Genomic DNA, 22,184 nt, shown 5'->3' with positions numbered 1-22,184 from the left:
CGTGCCACTGGACTTTAAAGTGGAAATCTTCTCTGGGAACAGTTTTATGGTAAACACTTGTCATTCCTGTGGCGCTGCTACAGAGGCCCGAGCCATACGACCAAAGCTCCGGAAAGCTGTGCTGAGCACCGCTCTCCTGGCAGCCTTCCAGAGGCTGGGAAGCCCGTCCCTGGGAAGCCCGTCCCAGGCCACAGGACCGCCAGGCAGAGACTCCAGTCTGTTTCCTCCCAGCACTCTCCACTTGCCCTTCGACAGTAATTTAGGTGTGAACACCTTCAGTGGAAAGTGAACTTTGAACAGCTTACTTTGTTTAATCCGCGTTAGAAACCTCTAAAGTAGAAATTTTGATAAAGGTTAATCTGAGGCATAAAAGGAATGCTTCAAAAGAAAAAGACACACCAAGATTCCAACACAGGCTTTCTGGTTCCTAACTATGTCCTTTATTCATTGAATCAGAGTTGTTTAGAACATAAACCTTAAGCAGAAGATCACTTACACTGTGTTCTTTTGATTTTTAAAAATTTGAATAATACATGTAAAGAACCCAATTCAAAAGATATGAAAGGATGAATAGTTAAAAGCCTCTCTCAGTCCCTTTTCCCAGCCATCCAGTATTCCTTTCATGAGAGAATAAATTATGCCATTTGCTTTGATCCCTCTTGGTCAGGCACTGAACTGTGTACCTAAGGGGTTCTAACCAAAGAGTTTCAAAGTCGCCACACAGTGAGTGTCTAGCCTAAGGGCTAAACAGCCACGTCCCACATCAGAGTATCCGGGTTAAAAACTGGCCACTCCTGACTCCAGCTTCCTGCGAATGCCAACCCTAGGAGGCAGCAGTGGTTGATGTGGGAAAGGTCAGGGAGATAGTTCACCGGCTGGAGGCCACACCTGCCCCACCCCCATGGAATCCTATCATCAATCAGATGACCCCTCCCCTGACCTGGGACCTGGGGGCAGTCCCATGGGAGCCTGGGGAAGGGGAGGGGGCTCTCCCTCCCTTTTTTTCCCTCTCTCTCCACCTCATGGCCCAGGATAAGCAGAGCAGGGTCTGAAATTCTCCTTTTTTTTTTTTTTTTTAAGATTTATTTATTTATTTGAAAGTCAGAGTTACACACAGAAAGAAAGAGAAGCACAGAGAGAGAGAGAGAGAGAGAGAGAGGTCTTCCATCCACTGGTTCATTCCCCAGTTGGCTGCAACTGCCAAAGCTGCGCTGATCTGAAGCCAGGAGCCAGGAGCTTCTTCCTGGTCTCCCAGGTGGGTGCAGGACTTGGGCCATCTTCCACTGCTTTCCCAGCCATAGCAAAGAGCTGGATCGGAAGTGGAGTAGCTGGGTCTTGAACCGTCACCCATATGGGATGCTGGTGCTTCAGGCCAGGGCATTAACCTCCTGGGCCACAGCGCGGCCCCCATGAAATTCTCCTTGTTAACTTTCCTGGCCTCCTCTCCCTAAATGAAAGTGTCCTGTGCCTACATATTCCTCTCACTTTCCAAATAAACGTTATCATGCTACATGCCGTGCTTGTGCCTGAACTCAGCATTTTCTCTAAGTAAAAGGCAGGAGCTGGGATGTGAATGCGGCCCAGCCTAGCCCACAGCAAAGCGCCTGGGTTCCTGCAACCACACGGGATGCTCAAATTGAATTACTGACTCTCAAATTCCTGCAGCCATTTGGGGAGTGACCCCAAATGATGAGGTTCTTCCTCTCTGTTTCTCTCACTGTCTCTCAAATGAAGACATTTTTTTAGAAGTGTCTTCTAAAAGAGAGCGGGACGTCCAGCTTCCCGGTGCGGTCCTTTGGGGCGCGAGCTACTAACGAGCGAGTTAAAAATGGGTGATGTTGAAAAAGGCAAGAAGATTTTTGTTCAGAAATGTGCCCAGTGCCACACTGTGGAAAAGGGAGGCAAGCACAAGACTGGACCAAATCTCCATGGTCTGTTCGGGCGGAAGACAGGTCAGGCCGTTGCATTCTCCTACACAGACGCCAACAAGAACAAAGGCATCACCTGGAGAGAGGACACGCTGATGGAGTATTTGGAGAATCCCAAGAAATACATCCCTGGAACCAAAATGATCTTCGCTGGCATTAAGAAGAAGAATGAAAGGGCAGACTTGATAGCTTATCTCAAAAAAGCTACGAATGAGTAATAGATGGCCACTGCCTTATTTATTACAAAACAGCAATGTCCCGTGACTTTTTTTATGTGCACCATAATTTAATTCTCATACACCAGAATTCAGATCATGAATGGCTGACAAAATATTTTTGTCCAACAGTCTAATATTGCCTTGTGTGGTTAAATAGGAAATTTTGGTAGTAATTCCAGTTCAGTGAATGCCCTCACTGTTTTCCCCTTCTAAGGATATGATTGGACTTAACTAACAAAACTTGTCAATGCCATCCCAAAACCTGTTGGGAGATTGGATTTAGATTTAAATGCTGGGGAAATTGCCTCACTGTCTCAGAACTGAACGAGATTCCCTTGTTCTTTACCTACCTAAGGCAAGAGCTGAAGACATTTGGAAACGTCTACTTCGTACTTTTGGTCTTAGCTGTGGCAATCTCATTAGAATTTCCTGTATCTAAACTTCTGCCTTTTACTTACTGAAAGGCATTTTAGTGTGGTTTATGCATATCAAATAAAGAATATTTAACACTTCTCACATTTTATAGATGATCTGTAAGGTCAGGTGCTTTGAACGTCAGCATGACCAGGTGGAGTAACAAGTTACACTTGCTGTTGAATTCTTTACTACCTTAGACTGAGTTAAAATTCAGGATTGTCTGTAAGCAGCCATTTGGAAACACATAACACTGAGGAGCCACTGTATATTTGTGTTTAGTAATGGTGCTTTTGCCAGCTCAATGGAAGGACTAAGGTAGAGGAGATACTATCAGCACAAAGCCTCTAAAATATGTGATCACAAGACTTAAGAGAATTAAAAACAGAATTATAGATCATGAAAAAAAAAAAAAAAGAAGTGTCTTCTAAAGTAACCACATATAGGCAGTATAAAGATAGCTGGATTTTTTTATAAACTTTTTTTTAAAGGTTTTATTTATTTGAGAGGTAGAGTTACAAACAGTGAGAGACAGAGAGAAAGATCTTCCATCCACTGGTTCACTCCCAAAATGACCGCAATGGCTGGACTTAGCCAAGTCGAAGCCAGAAGCCAGGAGCTTGTTCCGGGTCTCCCACGTGGGTACAGGGGCCCAAGGACTTGGGCCATCTTCTACTGCTTTCCCAGGCCATAGCAGAGAGCTGGATCAGAAGTGAAGCTGCAGGGACTAGAACCGGCACCCATATGGGATGCCAGCGCTGCAGGCAGAGGATTAACGTACTTCGCCACAGCGCTGGCCCCTAGAAGCAACATTTTTTTTTTTTTTTTTGACAGGCAGAGTGGATAGTGAGAGAGAGAGACAGAGAGAAAGGTCTTCCTTTGCCGTTGGTTCACCCTCCAACAGCCGCCATGGCCGGCGCGCTGCGGCCAGTGCACTGCGCTGATCCGAAGGCAGGAGCCAGGTGCTTTTCCTGGTCTCCCATGGGGTGCAGGGCCCAAGCACTTGGGCCATCCTCCACTGCCTTCCCAGGCCACAGCAGAGAGCTGGCCTGGAAGAGGGGCAACCGGGACAGAATCCGGCACCCCGACCGGGACTAGAACCCGGTGTGCCGGTGCTGCAGGCAGAGGATTAGCCTAGTGAGCTGCGGCACTGGCCAGAAGCAACACTTTTAAAAATTGCATAAAAGGTGGGGGTGGGGGGAGAGAGAGAGAGACTGATCTTCATCTGCCGGTTCACCCTCCAAGTGTCCATAACAGCCAGGGTTGAAGTCAGGATCTAGGAACTCAAATACGTAAGTCATTCCCTGCTACCTCCAGAGTCATCAGCAGGAAGCTTGAATCGGGAGTGGAGTTGGGACTGGAACTCAGTCAGTCCAGTCCGGGATGTGGACATCCCAAGCAATGGCTGATGGCTGCGCCAAACATCTGCCTGCTGGATTTTTAAAATGTCTTTCTTGACATCCAAACAAAAGAAATTGCATTAATTATATTAATGAAGCTAATCTAAAACTTTCTACCCTAAATTAAAACTTTCTACCCTAAACTAAAACTTCCTATTTGTCCTCATTTTGTGCTTGGGGAAACAGCTCAGAAAGAATAACTGCTTACAGGTGGTCTGGAGGAACAAAATGCATAGTCTTGCAGTACAATTACAATAGAACCAAGTACTGGCAAGATGAGGTAACAGAGGATAAGGGTGGGGGCCTTGTGGTACAGCAGGTTAGGCTGCTGCTCTTGAGGCCATATCCCAGCTCAGGGTGCCTGGTTTGCTTCCTGGCTACTCCACATTTCCAATCCAGCACAGCATCCTGCTAACGCACCTGCGAGGCAGCAGGTGGCTGGCTTCCTGCCACCCACATGGAATACATGGATGGAGTTCCTGTCCCCTGACTTTAGCCTGGCCTAGCCCTACGTGCTGCAGCCATCTGGGGCTTGAACCAGCGATGGAGAATATATCTAGTCGTTCCTAGTACTAGCTGTCAACTTTCTTACAAGTTTGAAATTTTTCACACGCACACGCATACAAAAGGGAGCTCATGACAGAGGACATGGAATTTTAGCACGCTTAAATTTAAGTCAGGTATGTTTCACCTTGTCAAAACACAAAGTGTTGGGTAGGAAGACAGGAATTAGCCTATGAGTGTGACAGGGGCCTAAGGAAAACACACACCTGCCGAGAGGAACGGAGCAGCCTCCAGCAGCCTTGCAAGCAGCCAGTGTTTATACTCCAGAGACCTCCCCAAACCCCAGTAACGGTCCAGGCGGCCCCAGCCTCCCCTCGCCACCCCCCATCACCACCACCAAGGAAAGCACCCAGAAGAATCCTCTCTGCCCAGCTCCAAGTGGGCTACCCACTCTGATGATATCGGGCAATAAGCATTGGGAGAATTTTCACCAACTTCACAGCCAACAAACCCTTTGCCCAGGTGGGGGTCGAGGATAGAAAGGGAGGGAAGGCCTTCGAGGCCCCAGTCTGGATCCCAGCTGCACTCTCAGGGACGCCCGTTTGCTCTACCTGGTGTATTTCTCCTAGCTTGGCTCTCGGTTTTTGGCTCCGATGCCCACCTGGCCAGGCAGGTGTATTCTCTCCATTAACCTATGTAACCTTGCTTATCCCAGCCTGAATGACTGGACACTCACTCTCTGATTCCCACTGGAGAGTTGTCCATCCGTTCTGACAGTTGCTCTATCCCATTAAACCTTTTTTTTAAGATGGAGTTACACAGTGAGAGAGAGACACAAAGAGAAAGGTCTTCCTTCTGTTGGTTTACCCCCCAAGTGGCCGCTACAGCCAGAGCTACACCGATCCGAAGCCAGGAGCCAGGTGCTTCTTCCTGGTCTCCTGTGTGGGTGCAGGGGCCCAAGCACTTGGGCCATCCTCCACTGCCCTCCCAGGCCACAGCAGAGAGCTGGCCTGGAACAGGAGCAACCAGGACAGAATTCGGCGCCCCAACCGGGACTAGAACCCCGCGCCCATATGTGATGCCGGCGCTGCAGGCAGAGGATTAACCAAGTGAGCCATGGCGCTGGCCTCCCATTAAACCTTGCTACCTTGCTTGCCACTACCCTCTGTCTCATGCCTGAATTCTTTCTTGCATGAAGACAAGCCATCTGCACTAACAAAAGGAGCATGCTAAAATTCTAATTTAATAATAAGAGGAATTAAAAAAGCTTTGTAGTGGCACAGCAGGCTACACTGCCACCTGCGACACTGGCACCCATGTCAGAGCACTGAGTCAAATCTCAGCTGCTCCACGTCTGATTCCGCTCCCTAGAACGCACCTGAGAGGCAGCAGACAATGGCCAAAACTTAGGTCCCTGCCACACGTGTGGGAGACCTGCATGGAGTTCCTGGATCCTGGCTTTGGCCTCGCCCAGTCCCCACCACGGCAGCCATTTGGAGTGTGAACCAGCGGATGGAAATTCTCCCCCCCATCCCCCTCCCCGTCTTTCCTTCTCTCTGCGTCACTCTACCTTTTAAATAAATAAAATAAACCTTAAAAAAAAATCAAAGAACTAAAATCACTCTAGAACCATTTTTTAAAATAATCTTTACTTCACAAGAGGGACCTTAACTTTATGATACAGTGACCTATCACAAATATTTTTTAAAAGATTTATTTATTTATATGAAAGACAGAGATAATGAGAGAGAAGGAGAAAGAGAGAGAGCTTTCTTCACTGGTTCACTCCCCACGTGGTCACACATCTCGGGCTGGGCCAGGCCAAAGCCAGGAGCCAGAAGCCTCTTCCAGGGCTCCCATGTGAATGCAGGAGCCCTAGCACTCGGGCCATCTTTCACTGCTTTCTCGGGTGCATTAGCAGGGAATTGGATAGGAAGTGGAGCATCTGGGACTCAAACCGGCACTCATATGGGATGCCGGCACTGTAGACAGAGTCTTAACCTTCTACGCCTCAATGCAGGCCCCACAAATATTGTTTTACATGGGTCACAAACATTGATACTGAGTTTGGGTGAAGGGTACATATATTAACATTTGAGTGAGGTGAGCCTCCAGGATATATATCTAGTAACTAGGTCTTGAGTTAGAAAACTTGAATTAAAAACAGACATTGCAAAATAAATTGCATGTGGACTTTTACCTACGTACACAAAGGAGAGACCAGCTATTTTATAAATCACTCAAAAGCCTCTACCTCTAGAGGCAAGGACATATTTGAAGCAAAGAAAACCAAGTTAATCATCCCAGAAATAGAAGCTGAGAGATTTTTAGAGCTAAGTTTGATTAAGACCCAATTATTTTAGCACTGAATTACCTGAGAGCTATTATATAAGGAATTGGGATGAAAAATAGGAAAAGAGCAGATATTTCTTCTCTAAAAGTAACAGTTATAAAATTTCATTATGAAAGTAAGGCATTTTCAACATTTTGAAAATATATAGAAGCACAAAATAATTTGCTTATACATTCAGAAGACTATCAACATTTTTGCTTAACACTTGCCCTTTTATATAAATATATAATATAAAATATATAGATTTGTAATATATACTATATTATGTATAATATAGATTATATATATATATTTGTAAAAAAAATGTTTATTTGAGAGGTAGAGAAAGAGACAGAGAGAGCTCCCATTCACTAGCTCACAGCCCGGAAGCCCGTAGTGGCCAGACCTGGGCCAGGCAGGAGTCAGTGAACTCAACACAGGTCTCCCATGTGGATGGCAGGAACCCAGTCACTTGCGTTACCATGGCTGCCTCCCAGAGTCTCCATCAGCAAGAAGCTGGAGTCAGGAGCCAGAGCCAGGCATCAAACTCAAGTACTCATATACGGGAAGTGGGCATCTTAATACTAGGCTAGGCAGGGGCTGACGGGGCACGGTGGGTTAACCTGTTGCCTGCAACACTGACTGGCATTCTACATGGGTGCCTCTTCAAGCCCTGGCTGCTCCATTTCCCCTCTCTGTCTCTCCTTCTCTTAAAAAAAAAAAAACTAAAAAAACAAACAAAAACAAAACAAAAGCCGTCTGAGGGACGACCAGCATGGTGGCACAGCAGATGAAGCCGCTGCTCACAACACCTGGCGTCCCACATAGGAGCACAGGTTCAAGCCCAGATGGAGGCTCTTGTCTCCAGCCTGGTCCAAACCCAGCACACGTGGGCGTTTGGAGCGTGAACCAGCAGATGAAAGATCTCCTTCTGCCACTCTACCTTTCAAGAAAAAAACAAAATACATCTTTTAAATAAACCTTTTTTTTACAAAAGAAAAGCTAAAAAGAAAAATCTGAGCTTTTTTTCTTTTAAAGATTTATTTTAACTTTACTTGAAAGGCAATGAGAGAGAGAGAGAGAGAGAGAGAGAGAGAGAGAGAGAGATTTTCCATCTGCCAGTTCACTCCCCAGGTGGCCACAATGGCTAGGGTTAGATTGAACCAAAGCCAGGAGCCCAGAACTCTATCCTAGTCTCCTGCATGGGTACAGGGACCCAAGCATTTGGGACATCTGCTGCTTTCCAGGCACATTAGCAGGAAGCTGAATTGGAAATGGAGCAGCCAGGATTCAAACTCCATGTCACCGGTGGCTGCTTAATCCACTGTGTCACAACACAGTCCTCTGAGCTTTTCTTTTCATCTTATGGTATCTTCAATATTTTAAAGATCTGTAATGATGTTCCTTTTTTGTATTTCCAATCTTGTCTCCTCTTTTTTTTTTTTTTTTCACAATACCATTCTTACCAGAATGCAAAAATTTAACATAAATAAATAAACAAGCAAAATAAAATAAAATAACACCCACTCACGTTGTAGTCAAATTACTGAAAAAGAATGATCAAGAAAAAAAAGTAGGGGGACATTGCGGTGCAGCAGTTTAAGCCGCCATCTACAGTGCTGGCATCCTGTATAAGCACTGGTCTGAGTCCCTGCTGCTCTGCCTCCTCTCTAGCTCCCTGCTAATGCGCGGGGGAATGCAGTGGAAGATGGCCCAAGTACTAGGGCCCCTGCATCCACGTGGGAGACACAGATGGAGTATTTAGCTCCTGGCTTCAGCTTGTCCCAGCCCTGGCCATTCTGGCCATTTGGGGAGTGAACTAACAGAGGGAAGATCAATCAATCTCCTCTCTCTCTCTCTCTCTCTCTCTCTGTAACTGCCTTTCAAGTAAACAAAATAAATCCTTTTTAAAAAGAAAAAAATGACCAAAATGGACCAAAAAATTACAGTTGGCATCTTTGCCAATCCATATTAAGTTATTTTACTACTAGAAACATGAGGAATTAACTGTACAAAAGAATCAACTTTAAAAGCATTTTGTAGGGTACATCATTTCTGTAACCATACAGCGTATTTAAGTGATACCAATAGTAAGTGAACAAACATCTAAGAAACGTATGCACTGTGAAATTTAAATTGTTCTTAGGACACATTCACTAGGAGTTACATTGCCCTTTTAGTGCCATAATTTGAGAGAACTATCTTCTGGCCATAAATATAAATTGTCAAAAATCATATTTTTAAAAAGTTACATGTCAGTGGGCTTTTCCTTGATAATTTATTCAATCTAAAATATTTAGAGGTTTGTTGGACTTTCATAAATTCAATACAATCTTTATATTGGTCTACCTGCTACTATATTGAATGATTTTTTAAAACTGCAGAAATGTAGATTTTGCTAATATCAAAAGAAAACTATCCTAATAGAGTCACGTTGTTTTCCAGTGAGCTATAAATTACCAGCTAAGTACTGATCAATTCTTGTCTAACAAGAGTTGATTCATTTGAGCAGTATGATTTATTTATTTTTAAAACCAAACACCTCCTCCGTAACTTACAATGGTTTTGCAGTAATGCGCATCAGATCAGAAGCTCTGGGAAACTGTCTCTAGGATGACAACATGTTTCAAGTGGTATTGAAAGGTGTACTAATGGACACGTAACAGTAAACATAGCTGTTATTACATGAAAAAGAGCAGAGACAAAAGACATACAGGAAAACACTAATGAGAACAATGGCTGCCTCCTCATCAGAATCCATGCAAATTAGAAGGGAATGGGGCAGGGCCGGCACGTGGCTCGCCAGCCTAATCCTCCACCTGCGGTGCCGGCACCCTGGGTTCTTGTCCCGGTTGCTCTTCTTCCAGTCCAGCTCTCTGCTGTGGCCCGGGAAAGGAAGACCTTTCTCTCTCTCTCTCTTACTATCTCTGACTCTACCTGTCAAAAAAAAAAAAGATTTATCCTGGACAAAAATGACTATGAAATAAAGGTGAAATAAGACATCTTTATAGAAATGGGAGCTGAAAGAAACTGTAGCCAGCAGATTCCATTCTTTAGAAATGCTTTTACTGAGTACAGAATCCCATTCAGGCTCTCACTTTTTCTTTCTTTCTTTCTTTTTAAGATTTATGTATTTGAAAGACAAAGTTATAGAGAGGGAGGGAGGGAGAGAGGAGGACAGATATCTTCCATCCACTGGTTCACTTCCCAAACAGCCGCGATGACCAGAGCTGAGTGGATCCAAAACCAGGAGCCAGGGGTTTCTTCGGGGTCTCCCACCCGGGTTCAGGGGCCCAAGCACCTGGGCCATCATCCACTGCTTTCCCAGGCCATCAGCAGGGAGTGGGATGGGAAGTGGAGCAGCCAGGACTCAAAGCAGCGCCCATATGGGATGCCAACGACACAGGCAGAACCCTAACCTACGATGTCCAGCGCCAGCCCCAAGGTGGGGCCCAAATACTCAAGCCGTCTTCCTCTGCTTTCCTAGGTCTGGGATACAGGCAGTGCAGGTGGCAGCGTAACCCACTGCAGCACCACGCAGGCCCTCATTTCCATACTTTTTGACTTCATTTTTGCTGTAGAGAAGTCAAATGTGAGTCTATTTGTTAATCACTTGCCTTAATGATCTGTCGGTGTTGTTTTTTTCTTCTGGCTACTCTTAAGCTTTTCCCTTTTATTTTTGTATTCTACGTTTTTTTTATTTTCCCTTCTTGGGTTTCATTTGGCTTCTGAACCTGGAGATTTGTCTCTGGACAATTTCCTCCTCTGAGTGCCCACGTTTGCTTTGGTTTTGGCCTGAGCATTCTGGCTTTTCTCAACAACTTACAGATGCATGTAATATTTTATTAAAAAATACTGTATCTGAAATTTTCTCATTGTGGAACTCAGTTCTACTGCATTAACCTAGGTAAACCTCTCTCCAGGATATGTAATTTCAGCAACCGTATTTGAAATCTCTGCATGTGCTTTCTTGCTCTCTGTTCTCTTTTATTAATTATGGTATCTAATTCTTCTAAGGACGCACGGTCTCCCAAAAACCTTGGAAGAGAAATGGGCGTCTGGCCTAGAGGTGGGCGTCTGCATCCCACAGCCGAGTACCTGAGTTTCAGTACTTTCTCTGGCTTCCTGCTAATGGGGATCCCAAGAAGCTGCGGGGGATGGCCCAAGCAGCGAGTCCCCACCACCCACGTGGGAGACCCGGACTGAGTCCCTGGCTTCCAGCTCTGGCCTGGCGCGGCACCAGCTATTGTGGGCTTTCGGGGAATGAATCAGCTGTTGGAAGATCTCTCTGTCTCTGCCTCTCTCCCTCTCTCTAAGTCTCACAGAGCTACTTACTGGGAATATCTCAGGAAAAAGATAGCTTCTCAGGACAGCGCTTGTCAGAACAAACATTGGTAATGGGGCCTCCGTCTCACTTCCTCTTAAAAAAAAAAAAGAAACTTGGATGAGACGGGCAGGCTCTTGGCCCAGCAGGTAAGCTGGTGAAGACGCCGACGTCTACAGCAGAGCGCCTGCGTTGACCGCGGCTGTGTCAGCTTCCTGCCAACACAGGGCAGCAGCGGTGACTCGGTGGTTCCGTCCCTGCCATACCCGTGGGAAGTCTGCATTGAGTTTCCAGTTCTTCTCACAGCCCCAGCACAGCCCGGCTGCTGCGAACACACAGGGAGGGAACCAGGGGAAGGAAACGTGATCCTCCCTGCCTCCCTCTCTCTGCCTCTCAAAAAGATCTTTTTTTGTAATCTTGGAAGATACACCTTTTTTTTTTTTTTTTTTTTTGGCCAGGCAGAGTTAGACAGTGAGAGAGAGACAGAGACAGAGAGAGTTATAGACAGTGAGAAAGAGACAGAGAGAAAGGTCTTCCTTCCGTTGGTTCACTCCCCTAATGGCTGCTACGGCACCCACATGGGTGCAGGGGCCGAAGGACTTGGGTCATTTTCTACTGCTTTCCCAGGCTACAGCAGAGAGCTGGACTGGAAGAGGAGCAGCCGAAACTAGAACCGGCGCCCATATGGGATGCCGGCGCCGCAGGCAGAGGATTAACCTACTGTGCCACGGTGTCGGCCCTCTCTTCTTAGTTTAGTGCTCCTCATTCTTTTATCTTCAACCATCCATTTGGGATCATTTTTCTTTTGTTTGAAAAATAATTTTTAGAATCTCCTTTATTTCAGATGCCCTCCTTAGTTTTTGTTTAACAATGACTTTCTTTGAGCTGTGTTCACCAACTATAGGATTGTATATGAATGTTTTCTTTCAGCTCATTAAACAACCCTTCAACTGCCTTGGCATTCATTGTTTTGATTTGCAAGTCAATTGCCTATCAAACTATGGCTCCTTTGAAGTTAACTTTTTCTCAATCTGATTTTAAGATTTTTATCTTCATCTTCAATTTTCTGCAGTTTCACTGTAATGTGTTTTGCTGTGGAAATTGGACACTGCAGACTCACCATCATTTTGAAAATCTCCGTCTCTGAGACTATTATTCATTCAAATGTGCTCTGTGCCCCATTTTCTTAAGCTTTATTTATTTGAATGGCGAAGTGATGAGAAAGTGGAGGTGTTGGAGAGAGAGAGAGAGAGAAAATCTTCCACTGCTGACTCACTCTTCAAATGCCCACAATAGCCAGGATTGGGCCAGATCAAACCTAGGAGTCCAGAACTCCATCTGGGTCTTCCTTGTGGCCCAAGTACATGAGCCATCACCTGCTGTCTCCTGAGGTTCGCATTAGCAGGAAGCTGAATTAGAAGTGCAGAGAGGTGGGGAGTCAAACTGGGCACTCTGATATGGGATGCATGTGTCCCATGCAGGGCTAACCCACAGCACCACAGCACCTGTCCCACACCACTGCCTTTTTTTTTTTTTTTTTTTTCAGTTTGAGGCTTTATTCTAATTTCTGGCCACGCAAGTTCATTCCTACTGTGTTTTTTTTGTTTATTGTTTATTGTTTTTGTTTTTTAAATGAGGAGACAGGGATGGGAAGGAAAACCTTATACCACCCCCAGAGAAAACTTATTTAAGGAATACAAACTTCATGCATTTCATAAGTACAACTTTAGAAATGTAGTGACTCTTCCCACCATATCCACCCTAAGGTTTATTTATTTATTTGAAAGGGAGAGAGACACAGAGAGATGGTGGGGGAGAGAGAGAGAGAAAGAGAGAGAGAGAGAGAGAGGGCTCCCATCTGCTGCCTGACTTTCTAAATTGTTGCTACAACCAGGGCTGGGCCAGGCAGAAGCCAGGAGCCAGGAATCCAAGTAGTTGGGCCATCATCATGCCGCCCGGGTGCATGAGCAAGAAGCTAGATTGGAAGCGTATGAGGGCCAGCGCCGCGGCTCAACAGGCTAATCCTCTGCCTAGTGGCGCTGACACCCGGTTCTAGTCCCGGTAGGGGCACCGGATTCTGTCCCGGTTGCCCCTCTTCCAGGCCAGCTCTCTGCTATGGCCCGGGAAGGCAGTGGAGGATGGCCCAAGAGCTTGGGCCCTGCACCCCATGGGAGACCAGGAGAAGCACCTGGCTCCTGCCTTCGGATCAGCGCGATGTGCCGGCCGCAGTGCGCCAGCCGTGGCGGCCATTGGAGGGTGAACCAACGGCAAAAGGAAGACCTTTCTCTCTGTCTCTCTCTCTATCCACTCTGCCTGTCAAAAAAAAAAAAAAAAAAAAAATTATCTAGAGGCCAGCGCTGTGGCGCAGTGGGTTAACGCCCTGGCCTAAAGCGCTGGCATCCCATATGGGTGCTGGTTCTAGTCCTGGCTGCTCCTCTTCCAGTCCAGTTCTCTGCTGTGGCCTGGGAAAGCAGTAGAAGATGGCTCAAGTCCTTGGGCCTCCCCACCCGTGTGGAAGACCCAGATGAAGCTCCTGGCTCCTGGCTTCGGATTGGCACAGCTCCAGCCCTTGTGACCAAATGGGGAGTGAACCAGCGGCTGGAAGACCTCTCTCTCTTTACCACTATCTGTAACTCTGTCTTTCAAATAAAGTGAGTCTTAAAAATAAAAAAGAACTTATATCCTTATATTATGATTCATTTAAAAAATTATCTAGCAGCTGGCATTGTGATGTAACAGGTAAAGCCATTACCAGCAATGTCAGTATCACATGGTTGCCTGTTTGTGTCTCAGCTGCTCCACTTCCAATCCAGCTCCTTGCTAATGCACCTGGTAAAAGCAGTGTAAAGATGGCCCAGGTGCTTGGGCCCCTGCCACCCACATGGGAGACCCAGAAGAAGCTCCTGGCTCCTGGCTTCTGCTTGGCCCAGCCCCAGCCATTGTGGTCATCTGGGCAGTGAAGCAATGGATGTAAAACTTTCTCTCCCTCTCTTCCTCTCTCGATAACGCTTTCAAATAAATAAATAAATAAATCTTTTAAAACATTTTCAAAATTACCTAGATTGTTTCTTATTGTTAAAGAAATTTTCTTCTTTTAGATTTGTCAGAGTGAGGGAAAAACTTAGTAAACTTTTTTGTTAGCAACTAAAATAAAAGATGCCCAGTGACTAATAAACAGAAGTAAGTGGACACTTGATTTTTCCTAATGTCCTAATCCAGTGGACTCCTTCCTTTTTTTTGAATGTTTTGATACAAACTGGCTCTGATTAATATATTTTTAATATAATAAATTCTTGACAAATGAAATTCTGAGCTTATGAGTCATATTGCCAAAGCAGTAGCATAAATAATGTTATGTATTTATTGAAACTTGTATTTGCTCTATTAGAATGGCAGAGAGAGAGAGAGAGAGAGCGCGCACTTCCATCTCTTGATTCACGCCTCAACTGCCTGCAGGGCCTGGAGCCATGCTGATAGGAGCTGGGAACTCAACATGAGTCCTCCAAGTGGGTGACAGAGATCCAAGTAAGAACTTGAACGGTCACCTGCCGTCTCCCAGGACGTACATTAGCAGGGAGCTGGAGTTGGGAGCAGAGCTGTGACTCGAAGCCAGGCACTCCCGTATGCAGGCAGGTTAACTGCCAGACCAACTCCTCAAGTAACGCTATTGATTTTTAAAGCATTTTTATTAATTTTATTTTTATTTATTTGAAAGACACACACACAGAGATTCCATATACTAGTCCACTCACCAAACACCTGAAACGGCAGAGGCTGGCCAGCCAAAGTCTGGAACTCAACCCAGGTCTTCCATGTGGGTGCAGGAACCCAAAATCTTGGGCCGACACCTGCTGTCTCCAGGCTGTGCATTTAGAAGCAGAGGCAAGACTCAAACTCCGGCATTGCAGCAAGCGCTGCAGGTGGCCCGTGCCTCAGCCTAACTGCCGCACCAAACACCAACTACCAACAACGACCTTGAACATGAGAGTACATACCAGAGCACACCACTTTTCCAACATAGCAGTGAGAAGGTTTCGGAAGTATTTAGATAGGACAGCTGATGTTCCAGACCCTCCCACCAGTTAAACCCAACCCATTTTTAAACCCTAAAGAGAGGAATCGCAGTAGAGGCTTTTACCTTTTCCCCTCTGTTGTGAGGAAACTGAGGATGAAGACAGATGGGGTTTTTGGCAAACGTGCGGCCAGCCTGCCTGCCGGCAGCAGGAACTGGCTAGCGCCCCGGCAGACGGTGCTGGTAATTCCTCAGTCAATTAAAGAAGTGCCATCCGCGATTTGCCAGTCGGAAGACATCTTAACTACTTTTTCTTAAAGCCAAGAGCAACTCCTGTAGAACCTCTTCCAGAGCCACGCAGCCAACTTGGGGTTCCCTCTTGACAGCCTGCGCATGTCGGTCTTCCGGGGAATGTGTGGTGATGCCTAGAGATACTGCTCGCAGGCACGGGAGCTGCTTCATGTGACAGCGTGTCCCATCTGAACGCGTGCATGATGCAGCCATGTACCCACAAATATTGATGGAACTGAAGCGCCCAGTGCGTGCGTATATGCAGGTCGAATCCCTGATTCCGCCTGGCGTCAGCACGAGGCTTTGCAGGCACGCAAGCAGCTCTTCTGGCTCCCCTGTCTCCACGGTGTGCATCGATTCCCCAACGTCAAGGTTGTCCTCATAAAGGCCTAGGAGACCCTCCACAAGCTTCCCTTTTGTGTCTCCGTATATTGACCCCTCTCTCCTCCCCGCCCCTCCTCCCTATGTGTGGGTACAATGTGAAATTCCAAGTTAGGGAGACAAATCATCCTTTTATTTTTTATTTCCTCAAATATTAAAATACTTTTTTTTTTTTGCCTTACAGAAAATACTAACAGAAAACCTTTGCTGAAGAGTGGAACACACATTTTTGCTTCAAAAACCACAAATAGGGGGCCGGCGGCCGCCTGCAGGGCAGGCATCCCAAATGGGCAAATCTTTGTGTCCTGGCTGCTCCACTTCTGATTCAGCTCTCTGCTGTGGCCTGGGAAAGCAGTGCAAGATGGTCTAAGTCCTTGGGCCCCTGCACCCACTCTCTCTTTCTCTCTCTCTCTCTCTTTGCCTCTCCTTCTCTCTGTGTAACTCTGACTTTCAAATAAATAAATATCTTTTTTTTGAAGATTTATTTATTTATTTGAAAGATAGAGTTAGAGAGAGAGGTAGAGCCAGAGCCAGAGAGAGAGAGAGAGAGAGAGAGGTCTTCCACCCACTGGTTCATTCCCCAATTGGCTGCAACGGCCGGAGCTGTGCCGATCTGAAGCCAGGAGTCAGGAGCTTCTTCCCAGTCTCCCATGTGGGTACAGGGGCCCAAGGACTTGGGCCATCTTCTACTGCTTTCCCAGGCCACAGCAGAGAGCTGGATCAGAAGTGGAGCAGCCGGAACTAGAACCGGCACCCATGTGGGATGCCGGCGCTTCAAGCCACAGCTCTGGCCCCAAATATCTTTTTAAAGAATGGTTCTAGGGGCTGGCTCCGTGGCTCACTTGGTTTATCCTCTGCCTGTGGCACTGGCATCCCATATGGGTGCCGGTTCTAGTCCCAGCTGCTCCTCTTCCAGTCCAGCTCTCTGCTGTGGCCCGGGAATGCAGTGGAGGATGGCCCAAGTGCTTGGGCCCTGCACCCACATGGGAGACTGGGTGTGGGGCACCTGGCTCCTGGCTTTGGATCGGCGCAGCACCAGCCGTAGCGGCCATTTGGGGGGTGAACCAACAGAAGGAAGACCTTTCTCTCTGTCTCTCTCACTGCCTAACTCTGCCTGTCTAATAAAAAAAAAAAAGAGAGAGAGAGAGAGAGAGAAGAAAGAATGGTTCTCAGTGCTGGAATGACAGGCAGTATAATGCTCTTATTGCGCCTTCAACAACTTTCAAAGTACAGATCATCCTTTCATGTGCTGAGCACCTGCTGCACACCCAGAACCAGAGTGGATGTAAAAGGCTCTTCTGCGAAGTTTCCTGTAGTTTTATGTGGGGAGCAACCCGGACTAGACTGAGTTACTGGAATTAAGACTTATTCTATGCATCTGCTCTCCCACAATATGGCGCTGGGAGAGAAGAAAACAGCTTCTGCACAGCTGCCTCCAGTTCAGCCAATAAACTGTAGGACTTGCTCCTGATTGGAGGAGAGCAGCGTACTCGGCGTGTGGGCAGCCGAGTTGGGATTGGGGGAGGAGGACTATAAAGGAGGAGAGAGACGGCATGCACCAGGAACATCTAAGGGGAACATCTAAGGGGAACACCTGTGCAGCCCCCGAGAAGAGCCGGCCGGCGGTGTGCCGCTCCCCTGCGGAAGTGGGGAATGTGGCCAGGGGGAACTGCCCTTCCACGGAGGTGGAAGGGATAGTAGCCAACCCGGGAAGAACCAGCAGCAAACCCGGGGAGGGCCGAGCAGACAGAAAGAACAGCGCAGGGTCCTGTGTCGTTCCTCCACGAAGAGGGGGAGCAACATAATGGTGCCGTGACTCGGATAGAAAACCTAGGACGGATAGGAAACTTAGGAGGGAAGAAACGGGAAGAAATGGGAAAATATCGGAGAGAGAGACTAGCAAACAGCCTAGGGAAAAGCCGGACGATGAAGGTGCCGGAAGAAGCTATTGAAAGCCTAGGCATAGACTCGGATACGGACTACAGGGGGAAGCTGGGAGAAATCTCTAAGGTCGAAAGCGAAAGTGAAAGCTAGAACAAACAGACTCGGATGCGGACTGTGGGGAGAGGCCAGGAGAAATGAGGGAGGAGTATTGTTGGAGGAAAGCTTGGGGAAACATACCGGGTAGAGAAAAAGGTTAGGGAAATTGAAGCCGCGGGGGGCAGGCCGAGGCGGAAACGCAAGCCACTTTGGGATTCTCAAGTTAGCCCGGGAATAGGGGGCGAAAAGTTGAAACCAGAAGCTGAAACGTAAGCCAGATTGGGATCCGTCTGATTAGCCCGGGGAGCAAAGGACGGGAAGCCAAACCGTGGGGCGGAGACGTAAGCTGGGTTGAATTCGCCAGGCTAGCCCGGGGAACTTGGATTGAATGCTAGTGGTGGAGACGCAAGCTACGCTGTGTGACTCGCGGAAGCCGCCGCGTGCAGAGAGAGCACGGGGCGTGAATAGATAGGGAACGGGGCTGGCGCGAGGCCGTGGTGCAGACGCGAAAGGCGTGGACACCGCGGAGTGTGCGCGCGAAGCCGAGCCGCGCAGAGCCGGGAGCCCGCCGGCGGGGCGAGGCGCCGGGAAGCCGCGCGGAGCCGTGAAGCTGCCTCGGGGCAGGCGCCGGGAGGCCGCGGGGATAAGAGAAACAGAAGTTTAGAAGTAAAATGAGAGCGGGAAGCTGCGGGGATAAGAGAAACAGAAGTTTAGAAGTAAAATGAGAGCGGGAAGCTGCGGGGATAAGAGAAACAGAAGTTTAGAAGTAAAATGAGAGAAATAGGAATGCTGGAAGATAGAAGTAAAATGGGAGAAATAGGAATGCCCGGAGATAGAGAAGTAGAGAAATAGAAAGGCCTCCCCACAACACTGCAATGTGAGAGCTTGGATTCGGTCTGCCTGATTAAGTGAGGCGATGAGCACCTGCGGGCGGCTAGCAGCTTATGCGCTGCAGGTCACCGAAGACAGGCACGAATTAACATCAGTAAGGCCTCCCCACAATACAGCAATTAGGAGGCTTGGATTCGGTCTGCCTGATTAAGGCGGTAAGCACCAGCAAGCAGCTCGACCAGAGTATGAGCTGCAGGTCACCGAAGATAGGCACGAACCAACACTAATAAGTCTCCCCCACAATACGGCAATGAGAAGGCTTGGATTCGGTTTGCCTGATTGTTAGGGCTTGTAAGCCCCTCCAGGCAGAGCAGAGCATGCACTGCAGGGCACCGAACACAGGCACGCATCAGCGCCTAAAAACCTCCTCACAACATGGCGAAGAGAGGACCCGGATTCGGTTTGCCTGATTGATAGGACTTGTAAGAACCTGTGGCAACTCTAGCAAGCAGAGCAGAGTGTGTGCCACGGGGCACCGAAGACAGGCGCGTATCAACGCCAAAAATAAAAAGAAAGGGGGATCTGTGGGGAGCAACCCGGACTAGACTGAGTTACTGGAATTAAGACTTATTCTATGCATCTGCTCTCCCACAATATGGCGCTGGGAGAGAAGAAAACAGCTTCTGCACAGCTGCCTCCAGTTCAACCAATAAACTGTAGGACTTGCTCCTGATTGGAGGAGAGCAGCGTACTCGGCGTGTGGGCAGCCGAGTTGGGATTGGCGGAGGAGGACTATAAAGGAGGAGAGAGACGGCATGCACCAGGAACATCTAAGGGGAACATCTAAGGGGAACACCTGTGCAGCCCCCGAGAAGAGCCGGCCGGCGGTGTGCCGCTCCCCTGCGGAAGTGGGGAATGTGGCCAGGGGGAACTGCCCTTCCACGGAGGTGGAAGGGATAGTAGCCAACCCGGGAAGAACCAGCAGTTAACCCGGGGAGGGCCGAGCAGACAGAAAGAACAGCGCAGGGTCCTGTGTCGTTCCTCCACGAAGAGGGGGAGCGACATTTTAGAAATGAGACCACGTAATACTCATGACAAAGTGAGAATAAACTGGTGCTAAATTACATGGTATGAATTTTCAACACCAAAGAATGGAACTGCTCTGAGTTTAGAAAAGGCACATTGGGGACCATCTCCTTGTAGAGAGTTCTCATGACAATAATAAACTCACGGCCTCCAAATCTTTATCTCACTCCTTTCTCTGGGTGCTGGGTGGGCATTTCTAAATGCCCCGTGTCGGGGAACGGGACAGCCTGGCCAGCTGTGCCCCCCCGACATGTACAAGCACAAGAAGTTTAGTGCTGGGCTTTTTCCACCCTGCCCGTTGCTAATTGAAAGATCCTGTTTTGACTTTAAGCATCCTGTTATTGCATGTTTCCCACACTTAGTTGGTAACATGTTTTCCGTGAATGATATATATAAATAGGTGGACGGTGGGCGGGGGTAGTGAATGAACGCTGGTAAAAGACGGAGGAATGAATGAACGCTGGTAAAAGACGGAGGAATGAATGAACGCTGGTAAAAGACGGAGGAATGAATGAACGCTGGAAAAAGACGGAGTAATGAATGAACGCTGGTAAAAGGCGGAGTGATGAATGAACGCCGGTAACAGGCGGGAGTTATGAATGAATGCGAGTAGTAAGCGGGAGTGGTGAATGAAGGAGTTGTGAATGAATGCCGGTAACAGGGCGGGCGTTCGCGACATGTAACGCGAGTCTGCTGAAAAATAAAGTGGAAGCTGAAAAGCCGATAAACTCGTCTGGTGTCTCCGAGGTCTCGCCGGCGTTAACCTATCCGGAAGGTGTACGCCTGCAGCCCCGAACTAAGCAAGTGTGACACAGAACTTGTTATTCCTCATCTCAGTCAGTGTCACCGCCACCTCCGCCTCCTCCGCCTCCTCTGCACTCCGAACCTTGAAGTCACCCCTGATTCCTCCAGCCTCTCTGCGTCCCATTTGCCTGATGCTTGTGAAGGATGCCCAAGATAAGCATCCTCCTGTTTCTTTTTCTTTTTTTTTTTCCTTTTTTAAGATTTATTTATTTGAAAGGCAAAGTTACAGAGAGGCAGAGGTAGAGAGAGAGAGAGGTCTTTCATCGGCTGGTTCACTCTCCAGATGACTGCAACGGCTGGAGCTGCGCTGATCCGAAACCAGGAGCCAGGAGCTTCTTCCGGGTCTCCCACGCAGGTACGTGCAGGGGCCCAAGGGCTTGGGCCATCCTCCACTGCTCTCAAAGCAGGCCATAGCAGCTCTGTATTGCAAGTGGAGCAGCTGGGACTCGAACCGGTGCCCATATGGGATGCCGGCACTGCAGGCGGTGGCCTTCCCCATTATGCCACAGCGCTGGCCTCTCATCCGCCTTTCTAAACTCCCAGTGCCAGCACCTTAGCTAATCTGCATATCGGATTGCTGCCCTCTAACTCTGCCACCAGCTCTGAGCTTTGTCCTCCAGCCGCTGCTCCCCCGTGCGTCTTACAGACAGCAGAGCGAGCGCTCCTTCCGGAGAGCCAAGCACACAGGCCACTCCCTGTGAGCCTCAGACTAAAATCCCCTGCGAGACATCAGTGGGCTTCCTTGTTCCACATCCTTCCAGACGCCCTTCTGGATGCTCTCGGGGTTGATGGAAGGGAGGAGCTGCTCTCCCAGCGATCCAATCCAACAAGTCCCGTCAGAGTCCTTGTCAATCAAGGTGGCTGATCCGAGGGGGTGGGGCAGGTCTGGAGGAGGGACTTTGGAAATGCGGTTCCTGGCCAAGATTCCAGGCTCCCGGAGGCGCCACACCTGCCATGCTGGGTGGTGCTGCAGGAGTCAGGGAGCTGAGGAGGACACTGAACAGGGCTGGTCGTCTTTATTCTCTGTTGCTGTGAGTACCGGGGAGCATTCAAGCTGCACACGTAAACTATCTCACAGCTGCTGTGGGGCCAGATACGGTGTGGCTTGGCTGGGACCCCTGCCCAAGGTCCCACAGGCTGCAGGCAAGATAGAGGCGGAGCCAAATTCTCACGCTCAGCTGGAGTTTGGGGTTCTCTTCCAAGTTCACATGAGGTGGTGGAATCCGGTTCCTTGCAGTTCTTGGACTGAGGCCCTCGACTCCTAGAGGCCCCCCTCCCACGGGCAGTTCGCAAAGTGGTTGTTCACTTCTCTAAGGCCAGCAAGACTTCCAAGTCTTTCTTTCAGAGAAGGTCTCATCTCTCTCCCTCCCCCTCTCTCTGTCTTTCTATTTATCTTTCATTCGATGGCTCCTCCACTTTATTATCCCTTCCTCTCTGATCCTAGCTGTAAAATCACGTTATCGGAGGCAGGGGTTTGGCCTGCTGAGTAAGACACCGACATTCCATATCCGAGTGCCTGGGTTCAAGTCCCGGCTTTGCTTCCGATGCAGCTGCCTGCTTACTGCCCCCTGAGAGGCAGAGGGTGGTGGCTTAAGCATTTGAGTCTCTGCTACTCATGTGGGAGACTCCAACTGAGTTTCTGGCTCTTGGCTTTGGCCTGGCCCAGCCCTGGTTGTTGT

At 48.2% G+C, this 22,184-nt stretch overlaps 1 pseudogene across 1 annotated transcript; it reads left to right on the top strand.

Annotated features, from left to right (window-relative positions):
* Window positions 1-1,220: 1,220 nt before the first annotated feature.
* On the top strand, window positions 1,221-2,662 carry LOC149122420 (cytochrome c pseudogene; annotated as a pseudogene). Its single transcript, XR_016220214.1, has one exon. The product of XR_016220214.1 is annotated as a cytochrome c pseudogene (transcript).
* Window positions 2,663-22,184: the final 19,522 nt, after the last annotated feature.

The sequence above is a fragment of the Oryctolagus cuniculus genome, chromosome 14 (assembly GCF_051225735.1).
Source record: "Oryctolagus cuniculus isolate XC-2025 breed Fujian yellow rabbit chromosome 14, ASM5122573v1, whole genome shotgun sequence".
Lineage (NCBI taxonomy): Eukaryota > Metazoa > Chordata > Mammalia > Lagomorpha > Leporidae > Oryctolagus > Oryctolagus cuniculus.
The sequence above is the reverse complement of the archived record's forward strand: the minus strand, read 5'-3'. Positions and strand labels throughout refer to the sequence as shown.